At 36.3% G+C, this 15,915-nt stretch overlaps 1 pseudogene; it reads left to right on the top strand.

The window, feature by feature from the left end:
• The first annotated feature begins 375 nt into the window (after positions 1 to 375).
• On the top strand, positions 376 to 2,953 carry LOC119523981 (annotated as a pseudogene).
• The last annotated feature ends 12,962 nt before the right edge of the window (positions 2,954 to 15,915 follow it).

Consider the following 15,915-nt stretch of genomic DNA (forward strand, 5'->3'; position numbering starts at 1 on the left):
AAGAAGTACTATACCTTTATATCTACAAGCACCTGTTAGAAAATTTACCTATTTATTCAACAAATATTTATCACATATTTGTTGAGTGCTATGCACTGTTGTAGGCTCTGAGGATACAGCAGAAATTAACAAAAAACACAATTATGCCTTCATGTAGTTAGGGGTGAGAAAATAATAATACATTAATACATAACTAAAATACATAGTCAGAGTTACGTCACCAAGATGGCAGAATGAGATGCTCCAGGGTTTCATGCCCACACAGAATTTTTAAACAAGCACAACTAGCTGACCCATCCTTCTCAGAGGTCTGAAAGACAGTTAACAGTTTGTAGTAATTGGACAAGCACCAAATCACAAAAAGATAACTTTAAAATGGTAGGAAAACCTCCTGGTACAAATGCTGAACCTTCCACCACTCCCTCCTTGGTTCATGTTCTCATTGTGGGTAACTGGTCTGGTTCTGAAGAGTGCAGAGTAGCACTTATGCACATACTGGGGTGCAGGTATGTCTTCACCAGTCTGTCTGTTGGCAACCTGAAGACAGAACAAGGACATTCATCTCAGGTTCGCTGTCTCAGAGAGCATTATCCTAAGCGCAGAAGTGGCTTGCAGGGCAGCTATATTAGTGCAAGAAACAATCAAACTGCAGTTGCCTATAGCAAAAGATTACCAGCTTTAAGAAATACAACAGGACACCCAGGACTGGGAGGAAAGCCTATGTCCTAGGGGAGAAGGGGGCATTCAGATCTGTGTTGAATTCATAAGGCCAAGAGCACATGCCCAGGATAAGAAGCATGCTAAAAAGATCAACGAGGACCCTATACTTTTGCCTTGGGCAAAAGTAGATTGAACCCACATGAAGAAACAAAGATATGTGATAAAAGTAACTACATGGGTAAATATAAATGCCAGTACTATTATATTTTTGGTTTGGAACTCCACTTTTTACTTCTTACAGGACCTAAAATGCAAAGGCATAAAAAGCAATGATAAATCAATGTTTAGGACAAACTGTATGAAGATGTCATTTGTGACAAGAACAACAGAGAGATGGGGAAATGGAGGGTATAAGAACATTATGTGTATATGCTATTGAAGTTAAATTGGTATGAAATCAAATGAGATCTTTATAGATTTAAGCTGTTAAATTTAAGCCCTATGGTAATCATAAAGAAAATGTCTGAAAAATATGCAAGAAGTATATGAGAAGGGATTATAAATGGTTCATTAGGAAAGATGAACTAAATTAAAAAGTTGGAACTAAAGAATCAAGGGACAAACATATATAAGACTTCCAAAAACCAAATTGCAAAGTGGCAGAAGAAAGTCCTGTATTATCAGTATTACTTTAAATGTAAATGGATTAAACTCTATACAAAAAGCAGAAAGTGGCATTATGGATTTAAAAAAAAAAAAAAAAAAAGCATGACCCAACTACATGTTGTTTACAAGAAATTTCACCTTAAATCTAAAGATATAAGTAGGTTTCAAGTGAAGCAATAGAAAAAACAAAACAAAACAAAACAAAAAGCATCCAAACAATAACCAAAAAAGGTAGAGAAGGCTACACTAGTATCTCTTAAAAGTGACAATGAAGGACACTATATATTGATAAAAATGTCAGTTCACCAAGAAGATATAAAAATTTTAAGCATATATGCATATAACAATGGAGAGCCAAAGTATATGAAGCAGACATTGACAGATTTAAAAGCAGAATAGACAATTATACATTAATAGTGGAAGACACTAAGACACTACTTTCAATAACGAATAGAAATTCTGACAAAATATCTATAAGGAAATAAAGGACTTGAACAATACTATAAATCAACCAGAACCAACACATACATATATACCTAGGAATCAGTAACAGAGAAAGAATTTGAAAATTCACAGATATTGGAAATTAAACAACATAATCTTAAACAACCAATGAGTAAGTGAAGAAATCATCAGGGAAATCGCAAAATTTCTTGAGAGAATGAAAATAAAAACAACATAACCAAACCTATGGGATGCATCCAAGACAGCACTCAGAGGGACATTTAGAGCTCTAAATGTGTACATTAAAAAAGAAGAGTGCTCTGCGTGTGCCACTCCTCCTGCTCAGTCCTCGTCGGTTCAGCACCCAGCCATGGCCCGGCAGCCTTCGTAAGTACCACATCTGTAGGTCCGCAGACAAACCTGACTGTGTACACTGTCTCAGAGGACTGCCGCTTTGGCGACAGCTGGCCCAAGGAGGGCGCGCAGGGCCTGGTGGGCATCTTTTGTACCCGTGACATTCACTTACACATGCCCATGCCCGGTGGACTGGGTGCCACACAGCACCACGGGTCACCCTAGTGGCCACAGGGGCTGCCATCTTCAAGGACAAGGTGGTGGTGGCGACGCAGAGGAATATCTCAGCTATAGTCGTCTACAACGAGGGGACTACAGGAACGTCACGGAGCCCATGTCCCGTGCAGGAACAGGAAATATAGTGGTAATTGTGGTTGGCTACCTAAAAGAAGGGAAATTTTGGATCTGGTGCAAAAAGGAATTCCAGCAAAAATGGCCACTGGGCTTGGTACCCTCCGTGTTGCAGGAGTTCATCAGTGGCCATTCTGTGGCATTTGTGGCCATCACCTTCAACACCGTGATGATCATCTCACTAGCTTGGCTGATATTTTACTATATACAGTGTTTCCTGTATACTGGCTCACAGTTTGGAAATCAGGGAGAGCCTGAGGATGCGCAGAAGATGCCCACTCCAGAATCTTCCCCTGGAAGTGTTCTGGCTGTAAATTTGAGTAGTAGTTTGCAAGATGATGGCAGAAGTGATGGAGAGAACTTATTATTGTCTTCCACTAATACATCTGTGCCTCAGCATAATGCCAGCTTTAAAGAGGATGCAGGTGAAAGCTGGTGGTTATTAGAAACAGTTGGGAGTGACCGTGAGCATGGCTGACCAGTCATCTAGCGCAAGTTCCCACTGATGGAGTCATGGACAGAGTTTTAGCTTGGACTAAAGGGCATTTTATTTTTTTTACCTTAGTGCACAGAGTTTGTATATTTGGAAATAATGTACTTTCTTTTACCTTCCAGATTCTGATTTGTTAGTCTTCATATGTTTACGTACTAAAATATATTGTTTATGATAAACAATATGACATTTCCGACTCTTACAGAGAAATTGAATAGGAAAGATATTCTACTATAAAGGTGGGGTTTCAGGATAATAGGATAGCTCCTGTGGTGCCATAAAAACAAAATTAATTATATTTCTTGAGGATGTTTTCAAGACTAAGCACACTGAGTTTTAGTATAGTTGAAGCAGAATTGCATAATTAATTTCAGTAATTGGTCATATGAGTCTCCTCCAAGGAAAGACTTTAGAACTTTAAACTTGTAAATGAAGATGAGAAATCTGCACCTTTCTTGCACAGCAGTATTGTATATAGAGATCTCAAAACCTGAGAGTACTTTTTGCTGTTGTTTTCTATGGGGACTTATGAGAAAATCACTAAATGACTAAGAGCTGCATTTTCTCCTTTAATTAACCAATGTCTTGTGACACCTTGATGGGAAGGAGAATTTGTCCATCTTTTCTGCAACTAAGATGCTATATTGCACATAACATTAATTTCTTTGTTGACTCATTAAGGAAATTGAGTAGGTATACTGTGAGTTTTAAAATTGATGATGTATTATATTGGTTCCAACTGCAAGTTAATCTTTAATATTAAAAGGGTGCTAGAAAGAGAATATTTATATTTCTTGTTATTGGTACAAAATTAAGCAAGTAACCAATTTGCTTGATTAGTTTTTAAGCAAACCTACTACTATGACCTTGCTTAATCTTCTATCCTTTTTTCTTCTTGTTTGCTTTTCTTAACTGTCAGTTCAAGAAGTGACAAATACAAAACTTTTAGAGATTGCTGTCTAAGTTTTCTAAAGTTATTAAATAAAGAAACATACATACAAACAAAGAAGAAGAAGAAAGATGTCAAATCAGAGGCCTAACCTCACAACTTGAGGAAGTGGATAAAAAAGAAAAAACTAAACCCAAGTGAGAAAAAGGAACGAAATAATAAAGATAAGAACAGAGATATATGAAATAGAGATTAAAAAACAATAGAATCAACAAAACCAATAGTTGGTTCTTTGAAAAGATCAATAAAATTGACAACCCTTTAGTTACACTGATAAATAAAAAAGAGAGTAGACACAAATAACTACAATCAGAAATAAAAAGGGGACATTTCTACTGAATTTACAAAAATAAAAAAGGTTTATAAGCATATACTATGGACAATTGTACCCCCCAAAAATTTCATAGCCTAGTTAAACTTCCAAATTTCTAGAAACACACAAGCCATCTAAACTGACTCAAGAAGAAACAGAAGATCTCAACAGACCAATAATGAGTAGAAATTGAATCAGTGATTAAATACCTCCCAAAAAAGAAAATCCACACTGGTGAATTTTATGAAAAATTCAAAGAAGAAGTAATACCAATTCCTCTCAAACTCTTCCAAAAAAATTGAAGAGGAGGCAACACTTCCAAATTCCTTTTATGGGGGCAGCATCATCCTAACAGAAAAGCAGGTAAAGACAACCTGAGAAAAATATAGAACAATATGCCTTATGAATATAGATGCAAAAATCCTTAGCAAAATCCTAGCTAACCCAGTCCAACAGCACATTAGAAAGATTATACACCATGACTAAATGGTATTTATCCTAGAACTGCAAAAGGTGGTTCAGTGTAAAAAAATCAATCAGTGTAATGCAGCACATTAATAGACTGAAGAAAGAAAGAAAAAAAGAAAAAAAAAACAAAAACAAAAAAACCATGAACATCTCAACAGACAAAGAAAAAATTCATTTGACAAAATTCAGTACCTTTTCTTGATAAAAGCATTCAGGAAATAGGAATAGAAATGAACTTCCTCAAAATAATAAAGATCATATATGAAAAGCTCACTGAAACTTTCACCTTTAGATCAGGAACATGACAGCAATGCCTACTTCCATGACTGCTATTCCACATTGTACTGAAGTTCTGGTCAGAGCAATTAGACAAGAAAAAGAAAGAAAAGGCATTCAAGTTGGAAAAGAAAAGTGAAACTATCCTGTTCACACATGATGAGCCTATGCATAAAAAATCCTGAAAATCCACAAGAAAGCTACTAGAGCTACTAAATAAATTAAACGAAGTGGTGTGGTACAAGTTCACCATGCAAAAATCAGTGGTGTTTTTATACACAGCAATGAATAATATGAAAAGAAAATCAATAAAACAATTTCGTTTACAATAGTAAATAAAAGAATAAAATGTCTAGGAGTAAATTTAACCATGGATGTAAGGGACTTGTTCATGAAAAACTATGAATCATTGTTGAAAGAAATGAAAGAAGACCTAAATAAATACAAAGATATCCTGTGTTCATGGACTGGAAAATTTAATATCATTAAGCTATTTAGAGATTCAATGCAATCCCAGTCAAAATTGCAACAGCCATCTATGAAGAAATTGAAAAGCTTATCATCAAATTCATGTGGAGAGGCAGGGGTCCTGAATAACCAAAACCATCTTGAAAAAAAAAAAAAAAAACAAATTTGGAGGACTTACATTTCCTGATTTCAAAACTTATTACAAAACTACAGTAATCAAAAAAGTGTGGAACTGGCAAAAGGACGGACAGATAGGCAATGAAACAGAATTGAGAGTTCAGAAATAAATCCTCATATCTATGATTAATTGATTATTGACAAGGGTGCTAAGTCCACTCAATGTAGAAAGAATAGTCTGTTCAACAAATAGAGCTGGGAAAATGGATATCCAAATAGATATAGATATCCCTATCTCACACCATACAAACAAACAAAAAAAAATAAAAATAAAAATGGATTACTGACCTAAATATAAGAGTAAAATCCACAAAACTCTTAGAGGAAAAATAGACATATCTTCAAGAACTTTTATTAGGTAACAGATAAATTTTAAAGTTTAGAATTTAAAAGTTTAAAACTTTTCCACATCAAAAGACATTATCAAGAAGGTGAAAAGACTACCTACAGCATTGGAGAAAATACTTTGAAACTATATGTCTGATAAGATTTTAATATCCAGAATATATAAAAACTTCTACAGCTAAGAACAAAAGGACAAACAACCAAATTTAAAAATGGGCAAAGGACTTGCATAGACACTTCTCCAAAGAAGGTATACAAATGGCCAATAAACACATGAAAAGATACTCAACATCACTGGCCATTAGGGAAATGAAAATCAAAATCATAATGAAGTACTATGTCACACCCAACTGGAATGGCTACTCAAAAAAAAAAAAAAAAGAAAGAAAGAAAAAGAAGAAGAAGAAAGAAAATAACAAGTGCTGAGGCATGGATACAGAGAAAATAGGAAACCTCATACATATTTTGGTGGGAATGTAAAATGGTAAAGCTTCTGTGGAAAATATTTTGGCAGCTCCTCAAAAAGTTAAACTTAGTATTACCACATGACCCAGCAATCCCACTGCTAGGTATATACCCAAAAGAATTCAAAGCAGGGATTCAGACAGATATTAGTACACTGATGTTTACAGCAGTATTATTCAATATAGCCCAAATGTGGAAGCAACCCAAGTGTCCATGAACAGATGAATGGATAAGCAAAATGTGGTCCATAGATACAATGGAATATTATTCAGCTGTAAAAAGGAATGATGTTCTAAGACATGCTACAACATGGATCACCTTGAAGAGAGCATGCTGAGTGAAACAAACCAAACACAAAAGAGCAGATATTGTATGATTTCACTCACATGAAATTACTAGATTATGCAAATTCATAGAAAAAAGAAAATAGATTACTGGTTACCAGAGACAGGGAGAGAGGGAATGGGGAGTCAATGTTATGTTTAATAAGTACATAACTTCTGTTTGAAATAATGGAAAAGTTATGGTAAGGGATGGATCGTTACGGTAGTACAGCATCATGAATGTAATTAATATCACCAAATTGTATGCTTTAAGGTGGACAAAAGGGGAAATGTTATGCTGCATGTAAGTTATCACAGTAAAACAAAATTATATAGAACTATACACCCACCCACAAGTAAGTACATATAAAACTGATGAAATCTGGGAGGAACCTAAGATGGTAACTAGGTGAGACAGAGAAAAAAAAGCCTCCTTGGAAAACACTAGATAAAAAACCAGAAAGGACCCAGAACACCACTTCCAAAGTAGCACCAGCTGGACAAGTTCTGCTAAAGCCGCAGGGAACGTGCATTTGGTGAAACCAGGAGTCTGCATTCTGAAATGAGTGAGTCAGTCAGCTGAGTCCCTTGGCCATGCTACGGTGTGGGGAAATGGTGGGTTGGCGTTTTTTACAAAAAAAAAAAAAGAAGCCCAGGAACAGCTGCAGATAAGATGGGAGCGGTCTGGACTAATGCCTCGGTGTCTGGGGTGGAGGATAACCCTTCCCACACCCACTGCTGATTGTCTCAGGTCCAGGGGAGCAAAGGGGAGATGCACGACTTGCAGCCGTCTCCCCAGTGGGCGGGGCTATTCCTGCCTGGGGCTGAACACACAGCACAGAGCTGAGCCAAGAAACCCAGCCTGGCAGGGAGTCTTTCCGCAGCACCACTCACACGACACAATATCAGCCGTGGACAATGGCCTTGAATACACCCATGGCTGATTGTCCCAGAGCTGGGAGAGCGGAGCTGTGCGGAAAGGGGTTAGTTAACGTGTCCCATTCAACCATCTTTGAAGCAGGCTGGGAACTCCCCTACACAGCCCGGCGGCCCAGGGCTTCCCTGGAGGCCGGCGCTCACTTGTGACGTGGCACGGTCCTCCCCCCGACTCAGCAGAGGTCTTTGAACAGCAGGGAGGGGGGAACTGCTCGGAAATCCCAGGGAACCTACGCCAATACCAAGGACTTTTGTGTCAGCGGCAGAGAACAGCCTTAAATCTCTGAGAACACCTGGGAGGTTTGATTATTAAACCTGCCATTCCTCCCTAACCACTCAGGCACACGACCCTCATTGAGGGCAGACAGCACTGACAACACACCCAAATTAAGTGCACCAGTTGGACCCCAAAAGAATCAGATCCCCACACACGACAAAGTTGGGGAGAACTGACTTGAGGCGAATAAGTGACTCACGGATGCCATCTGCTGGTTAGTTACAGAAAGTGTATGTCACCAAGCTGCAATTCTAACAAATTAAAGATCAAGTAAAGCAAATGCCAAGAGGCCAAAAACAACAGAAAATCTTAAAGCATATGATAAAACCAGACGACATGGAGAACCTGAACCCAAACACTCAAATCAAAAGATCTGAAGACACGCAGTTCCTGGCAGAATTAATCAAAGAACTACAGACAGACAAAGAGAGCATGGCATGGGATATAAAAGACCTGAAGAAGAGCATGGCACAGAATATAAAAGACATAAAGAAGACCCTAGAAGAGCATAAAGAAGATATTGCAAGAGTAAATAAAAAAATAGAAGATCTTATGGAAATTAAAGAAACTGTTGGCCAAATTAAAAAGACTCTGGATACTCATAATACAAGATTAGAGGAAGTTGAACAACAACTTAGCCTCCTCGAGGAGCACAGAACAGAAAATGAAAGAACAAAAGAAAGAATGGGGAAAAAAATTGAAAAAATTGAAATGGATCTCAGGGATATGATAGATAAAATAAAACATCCAAATTTAAGACTCATTGGTGTCCCAGAAGGGGAAGAGAAGGGTAAAGGTCTAGAAAGAGTATTCAAGGAAATTGTTGGGGAAAACTTCCCAAACCTTCTACACAATATAAATACACAAAGCATAAATGCCCAGCGAACTCCAAATAGAATAAATTCAAACAAACCCACTCCAAGACATATTTTGATCAGACTGTCAAATACTGAAGAAAAGGAGCAAGTTCTGAAAGCAGCAAGAGAAAAGCAATTCACCACATACAAAGGAAACAACATAAGACTAAGTAATTACTACTCAGTGGCCACCATGGAGGCGAGAAGGCAGTGGCATGACATATTTCAGATTCTGAGAGAGAAAAATTTCCAACCAAGAATACTTTATCCAGCAAAACTCTCCTTCAAATTTGAGGGAGAGCTTAAATTTTTCACAGACAAACAAATTCTGAGAGAGTTTGCTAATAAAAGACCTGCACTACTTCAGATACTAAAGCGAGCCCTACTGACAGAGAAACAAAGAAATGAAAGAGAGATACAGAGACTTTAACAGACATATATAGAATATTACATCCCAGGTCACTGGGACACATGTTCTTCACTAGTGATCACGGATCTTTCTCCAGAATGGACTGTATGAGGGGACATAAAAACAAACCTCAATAAAATAAAAATAAAAAAATGAATTTATTCAAAGCACATTCTCTGACCACAGTGGAATACAAATAGAAGTCAATAACCATCAGAGACTTGGAGAATTCAGAAACACCTGAAGGATAAAAATGAGGGGGAGATGAAAACATTCCTAGATAATCAAAAGCTGAGGGACTTCATCACCAGTAGATGAGTCCTAAGCAGGCTGAAAGGAAGGGACACTAAACAATTGACTGAAACCACATGAAGAAATAAAGATTTCCAGTAAAGATCACATGGTAAATGTAAAGACCAATACTACTGTATTGTTGATTTATAACTCCACTATTTACTTCCTACAGGATCTAAAATACATAAACTGTAATGATAAATCAGTGGTTTTGGACTCAATATAAAATATGTAATTCTTGACAAGAACTACATAAAGGTGGGGGAATGGAGGAGTATAGGAACACAGTTTACGTGTCCTATTGAAGTTAAGTTGGTATCAAAGAAAAACAAGATTGTTATAGATTTAAGATGTTAAAATTAAGCCCCATGGTAAACACAAAGAAAGTATCAGAGAATATGACCAAAGAGATGAAAAGTAGAGTAGGAGTTCCAAGAAGTGGGGGAAGGGGCAATGGGGAGTTAAGAAATGAGAGTAGGGGTTTTTGTTTGGGGTGAAGGGAAATTTCTAGAAATGGATAGTCGGAAGGTGATAGCATTGCAACATTCTAAATGTGATTAATCCCACTAATGGAATGCTAGCGAGGGGTGGAATAGGAAGATTAAGGCTATATATATCTTTCCACAATTGAAAAAAAAAAAAATAAGACGGTCTAAATAGATGACAATTAAATGCCAAGGATGATCCTGGATGGGATCTGAGGTCGGAGGAGTGGAGGCTCAAAGGGACACAGATGGGACACAAGAAAAAAAAAAAAAAATGGAAATAGAGAATGTAAGCTTTATATCAATGTTGAATTTCTTGAACTTCTTAGCTGCATTTAATGAGATTGCATAAAATAATGTTCTTGTCCATGGGAAAGATATATGTGAATTATATGGTTTGTTCAAAGATATGTGCAGCTTGCTCTCATATGTTCAGAGGATAGAGCAATAGATGATGGGTGTTAGGGAGGGAGGGAGGGAGGGAGAGAGGGAGGGAAAGAAAGAGACGGTGGTGTGACAGGATCTTAAAGGTGATGGATCAGGGTATGGGGGGAGGGGGGTCAGGGTATGATGGAGTTCTATGTATGGGGTTTGTACTGTTTTTACAACTGTTCCTTTAAGGTTGAACTTATTTCAAAATAAAATTTATTATAAAAAAAAAAAAACTGATGAAATCTGAACAAGGTTTGTGGATAATACCAATGTCAATTTCCTGGTATTGCTATTGTACCATAGTTTTGTGAGATAGCATTTACAATATTAGGGATAATTGGGTGAAAGACACTTGAGGTTTCTCTGTACTATTTTTGCAACTTTTTGTGAATCTAAAATTATTTCAAAATATTTTTTAAAAATTTAAGAAGTACATGTATGTCAAGTGATAAGAAATAAAACAGGGAAGGGGAATAGACAGGGTTTGGAGTATGGGCAGTTGTCATTTTAAGTAGGGTTGTCAGGAAAGACTTCACTGAGAGATAACCTTCAAGCACCCACTTGTAGGAGGTGAGGGAATCAACCTTGTGGGTATACGGAGTAAAGAGCACTAAGCAGAGAGGACAGCCAGTAAAAATGCCCCGAGACAAAAGTGTGTCTAGAATGTTCAAGCAACAGCAGAGAGGACAACATGTCAGAGGCAGGGTGGGCAGGATAAATATTAGTAAGAAATGAAGTTTGAGACATCACAGGTTCCAAACTGAATAGGTCTTTGGAGATCACTGTAAAAACTTCAGCTTCATCTTCTACTCTGGTGAACAAGGGACCCCTTTAAAGCATTTTGAGCAGAGAAGTGACATGATCTGACTTAAACTCTGAAAGGATGACTCTATCTGCTGTGGATTTGGGCCTATAGGCAGCGGAACAGAGAGACAGTGAAATCAGTTAGAAAGTTCTTGCAATAATACAGTAATTGATGGCAATGTCCTGAACCAAGGAGCTAGTGTTGGAGACAGAGTGGTCAATTTATGTAGTTATGTTGAATAACAGAAAAAACAAAATCTTCCTAGCTCCAGTTATTCACAAAGAAAGTTCTGATAGTTATGCAAATACAAAGATGAATATTTGGCCTTTAAAGGAAATTTAAATTTGAAAAATAATTTTAAGCCAGGCTGCTCAGATTTCCATCTCCCCTAGGCCACAGCTTGCTCCGAGAGAATAGTGTAACCCTGGCTAAACTATATAGATTGATATGTGTGTGTCAATCAAACATCTCCCTTGTCCTGGGATACTCCAACATTTATGTGCATATTCAAAGATTTTTCAGCTAGTTTGTCTTCTACCCTTAGAACTCTTCTGCCCATTTTTCACATTTAGTACAGGTGCATTTAATTGAATTATGTAAAGAAGATGACAGGCTATCCAGCATCTAGAGGAATAGTGTCTGTTCTAAAGCTTTTTAAAATGCAAAACCAATATTTAAATTTAAAATAAAGCTTGCCAATGGCATAGAATATGAACTGCACATTGTGATTAATGAATAAAATTAAAGAATAAAAGAAATGACTAGTGCTGGACCACATCTGAGGGTGAACCAAGGAAAAGTTTGAGAGAAGTTGCTATCCATAAGGCTCATTTTGAAGTGTAATGTTAATTATGTACATAGTCTTATATAAAGTAAAATCTAACAATATGCAAATTTTTATTGACTTCAACCATATACTTTACTCAAAGGAACCACTAAGAGATGAACTTGAAATGATGCTAACAAAAAGGAATAGTAGCAAATTCAGTAACTGAAAGGCATTTGTTTGATTTCTAGTTCCAGGTACATTGGAGTAGGCACAATCCAGCATGTCTCTCCCTCTGAATGCAACCATAAAACCTGTGCAGAATACATGGAGCTATTTGAGGACTTTGAAAATTAAATAGTATCAGGTAAATTGGGGAAGAAGATGACAATTTGAAGTACCTTAGAACCAGTGGTGAGTTTGCTCCTATTTTCTTCTCTGGTATCCCTGGCCTGAACTAAATGTTGCTAAAACCTCAAAGTGGGCACTGGGGTGCACACAGAGCTCTAGCTGAAGTCTTCTAGTCCTGGTCCTAAAGGGTCTAAAGGAGGGCAAAAAGGATATCCAGTTGCTCAAAGGGTACAGAAATCCACTTCTCCCTTTTTTCTCTTTTCTCCATCCTCTCTTGCCCCCTCCCTCAGTCAATCCATTGGTAGTGGTGGCAGTAAATGTAAAGGGAAACTACAGGAACCAAAACTACTAGAGTAGAACTTTCCTGTCTAATTGGTGGAGCTGCAGTCCCAAAAGTGTAGGCTGAATTCCTGTTGCAATTTTTTCCTCTCTGTCCTTAAGCCTATTGGCCTCTGATATGGGCAGAGTCATGAAACTATATGACAAAGCAAGGTACTAAAGCAGCAGCTTTCTGTCCAAAGGCCCAAAAAGGGAAGCCCAGGAAACCGGAAAGTACTGGGGACATTGTAAAGGAAGCTTAGGAAAGAAAATCCATAAAGTTATTTATAAAATAACTTGAACTTCCCAGGACCAGATAGGCCACTGGTTTAAGCTCATGTGGGGCAGATCCAAATAGCACTGCACAACTTTAAAACTGAACTGACATTGGAACCATAGCCCAAAAAAAGCAGTTTGGAATCCATGACCCGAATCTAACCAGCACAGTTGTTATCTAAAATAAAAATACTAACACTTTCCATTTAAACAAAATTCAATGTCTCTTAGCATATTATTCAAAATGTCCAGGATACCTTTTGAAGCTACTTTCTGTCGAAGAATCAGGAAAATCTCAACACACAAGTGTAAATTCAATCAATAAGTTGAAATGATGGGATGACACAGATATTAGAATTATCTAACAAAGACTTTAAAGCAGCAATTATAAAAATGCTCTGACAAGCAATCATAAACACTCTTTAAATGAATAGGAATGTAGAAAGATTCAATAAAGAAATACAAAGTATAAGAAAAACCAAATGGAAATGTTAGAATTGAACAAACATTTTTTAAAAATTCACTGGATGGGTTCAATAACAGAATGAAGATTTAAGAGGAAAAAGTCAGCAAACTTGAAAATATATCAATAGAAACTGTCTAATGTGAACAATAGAGAGAGAAAAAAAACACAAAAAAAATGAACACAGTGGCATGAGCCTGTGGCACAAGAACAAAAAGTCTAACAATTGTGTCAATGGAGTCTCAGAGAAAGAACAGAAAAAATCCAGGGATAAAAAAAATATCTAAAGAAATACTGGCTGAAAACGTTCCAAATTGTGTGAAACACAAAAACCTACAGATTCAAGAAGCTAAGCAAACCACAAACAAGATACAGCTTCCAAAATCCACCCCTAGACATATCAAAATCAAACTCCTAAAAAAAAACTCCTAAAAAGTCCAGGAAAAAAAGCCAGAGAAAAGGCCTTACATACAGGAAAAAAACTATTTGAATGACTGTATATTTTTCATCAGAATCTATGGAGGTCATAGTGGTGGCACAACATTTTCTAGTGTTCAGAGAAAGAAACTGTCAACCCAGAAATCTATGTCCAGTGAAAATATTCTTCAGGAATGAAAGTAAAATAAAGGCATTGTGAGAGGAAGGAAAACTAAGAGAATGTGTTGCTAGCTGCCTGCCTCCACTAAAATGAAACTTGGATTATCAGAAATGAAGAAAGAGCAACAGAAATGGTAATTATCTAGATAAATATAATAAATTATTCTTCTCTTTGTTTCTTTAAAATATGTTTCATGGTTGAAAACAAAATTTATAACATTGTATGATGGATTTTTGAATGCATGTAGATGTAATATATAAGAAAATTATAGCATAAAGGGAAGAAATTAAATTATGGTGGTAAGGTTTTTCTATCCCATTTGAGGTTGCAAAATATTGATTCTAAATAGTCTGTGAAAGGATAAATAGGTATATATAGCAATCCCTTGAGCCAAAGACACTATACAAACAGATAAAGTTAAAAACATAATAGATTTTTTAAATATTTATTGTGAAAACTTATCAAAACCAAAATCTTAAATTGTTCACTGAACCTTGAAAATATAAGAAATTATGTGGAAAAAAGTATGAGAGGTTGAGCTTGTGTTAGGAAAATTTGTCCCAGTAAATTTACTGCAAATTGTGTAACTGATTCTCTCTTCTTTTATAAACAGAAAATAAAAATTGCAGTAAATTTTATAAAGTGGTTTTTAAAAAGCACAGTTATTGATAATGTGATCAGAATTCATTAGCTAAAAATTTCATTTTATGTGTCTCCAGGTCTACCTTATGCCATACTTGTCTGTTACATGATCCCTGGTACTCAACAGGCAGTCAATTTGTGGAATGAATGTAGAAATTAATGGATATTTTAGGTATGATATGACTTACTCTGGGTGCAGAGAGATCATATCCTATCTTCTTCCTGAAGCTATGCTTCCATTCATACTAAAATTCTAGGTTTGTATTTTAATAGCTTTTTGGCACTCATCACCTTATATGAACACACTGATCATATAATCAACTGAAACCTGGGAATCTTTTATATGTTAAGCAGGGTTTACTTGCAGACAAGTGCCAGTGGCTTTAGTGACCATCTAGTGGCCATCGATTTAGTGACCATTTTAAAATTGTTTCTTATTAATTTTGGCTCATTATTTCAAATATTTTTTAAAATAACTTATCCAATTACTGAACCAGTGATCGCCAGGGAGAGAGTCCTGTAGCACCATTCTATTCAAAGTGAGGTCCACAGGTCTTCAGCATCATCATAACTTTGGAATTTGTAAGAAGTGGAAAATCTTGGACTCCAAACCAGACCCAATGAATCTTCATTTCAAGAAGATCTCCAGGAGATTAACTTACTATTAAGTTTAGGACATAATGCTGTAACTCATGAATATCACAGAAGTTTGATCCATCCAGCAGGTTTCCAAATGTAACTGTCCACTAGCTATGACGCCATACTAAAGCTTACTGAAGTATAATTTTTCCACAAATATGGAATCAGTACTTGGGCACATACTTTGCTAAAATGAAAAGGCTTTTTTATTATGTTAATAGCATAATCTAACAGACTCTATATCTAATAGATTGTAAATCAAATAGAATGTAGTTTCGATAAAACAACAAAGCTAAAATTATTTGACATGATTTACTCTATGAATACAATATTTAATAGTTTTCACTTCTTATTCACCTACTAAAAAATTCACTTTTCCTCATGTTTTAAAATAAAAATATGCACTGATTAAAACAATATTTGAAACTATATGACCTTTGAATAAAGGGAAAAAGTGGCTAAAGATTTTCCACCTATTTCCTTCCAGTCTTCTTTTTTCCATGCCTAAGTTTTGTTTATTCTGTTTGTTAATTTGTTGTTGTTGTTGTTGTTAAAATCACTTCTATGTCAAGGATTGTTTACGGGTATTTTCTGGTTGATATTATATTTTATTTT

The sequence above is a fragment of the Choloepus didactylus genome, chromosome 1, assembly GCF_015220235.1.
Source record: "Choloepus didactylus isolate mChoDid1 chromosome 1, mChoDid1.pri, whole genome shotgun sequence".
In the NCBI taxonomy this organism is placed as follows: Eukaryota; Metazoa; Chordata; class Mammalia; order Pilosa; family Megalonychidae; genus Choloepus; species Choloepus didactylus.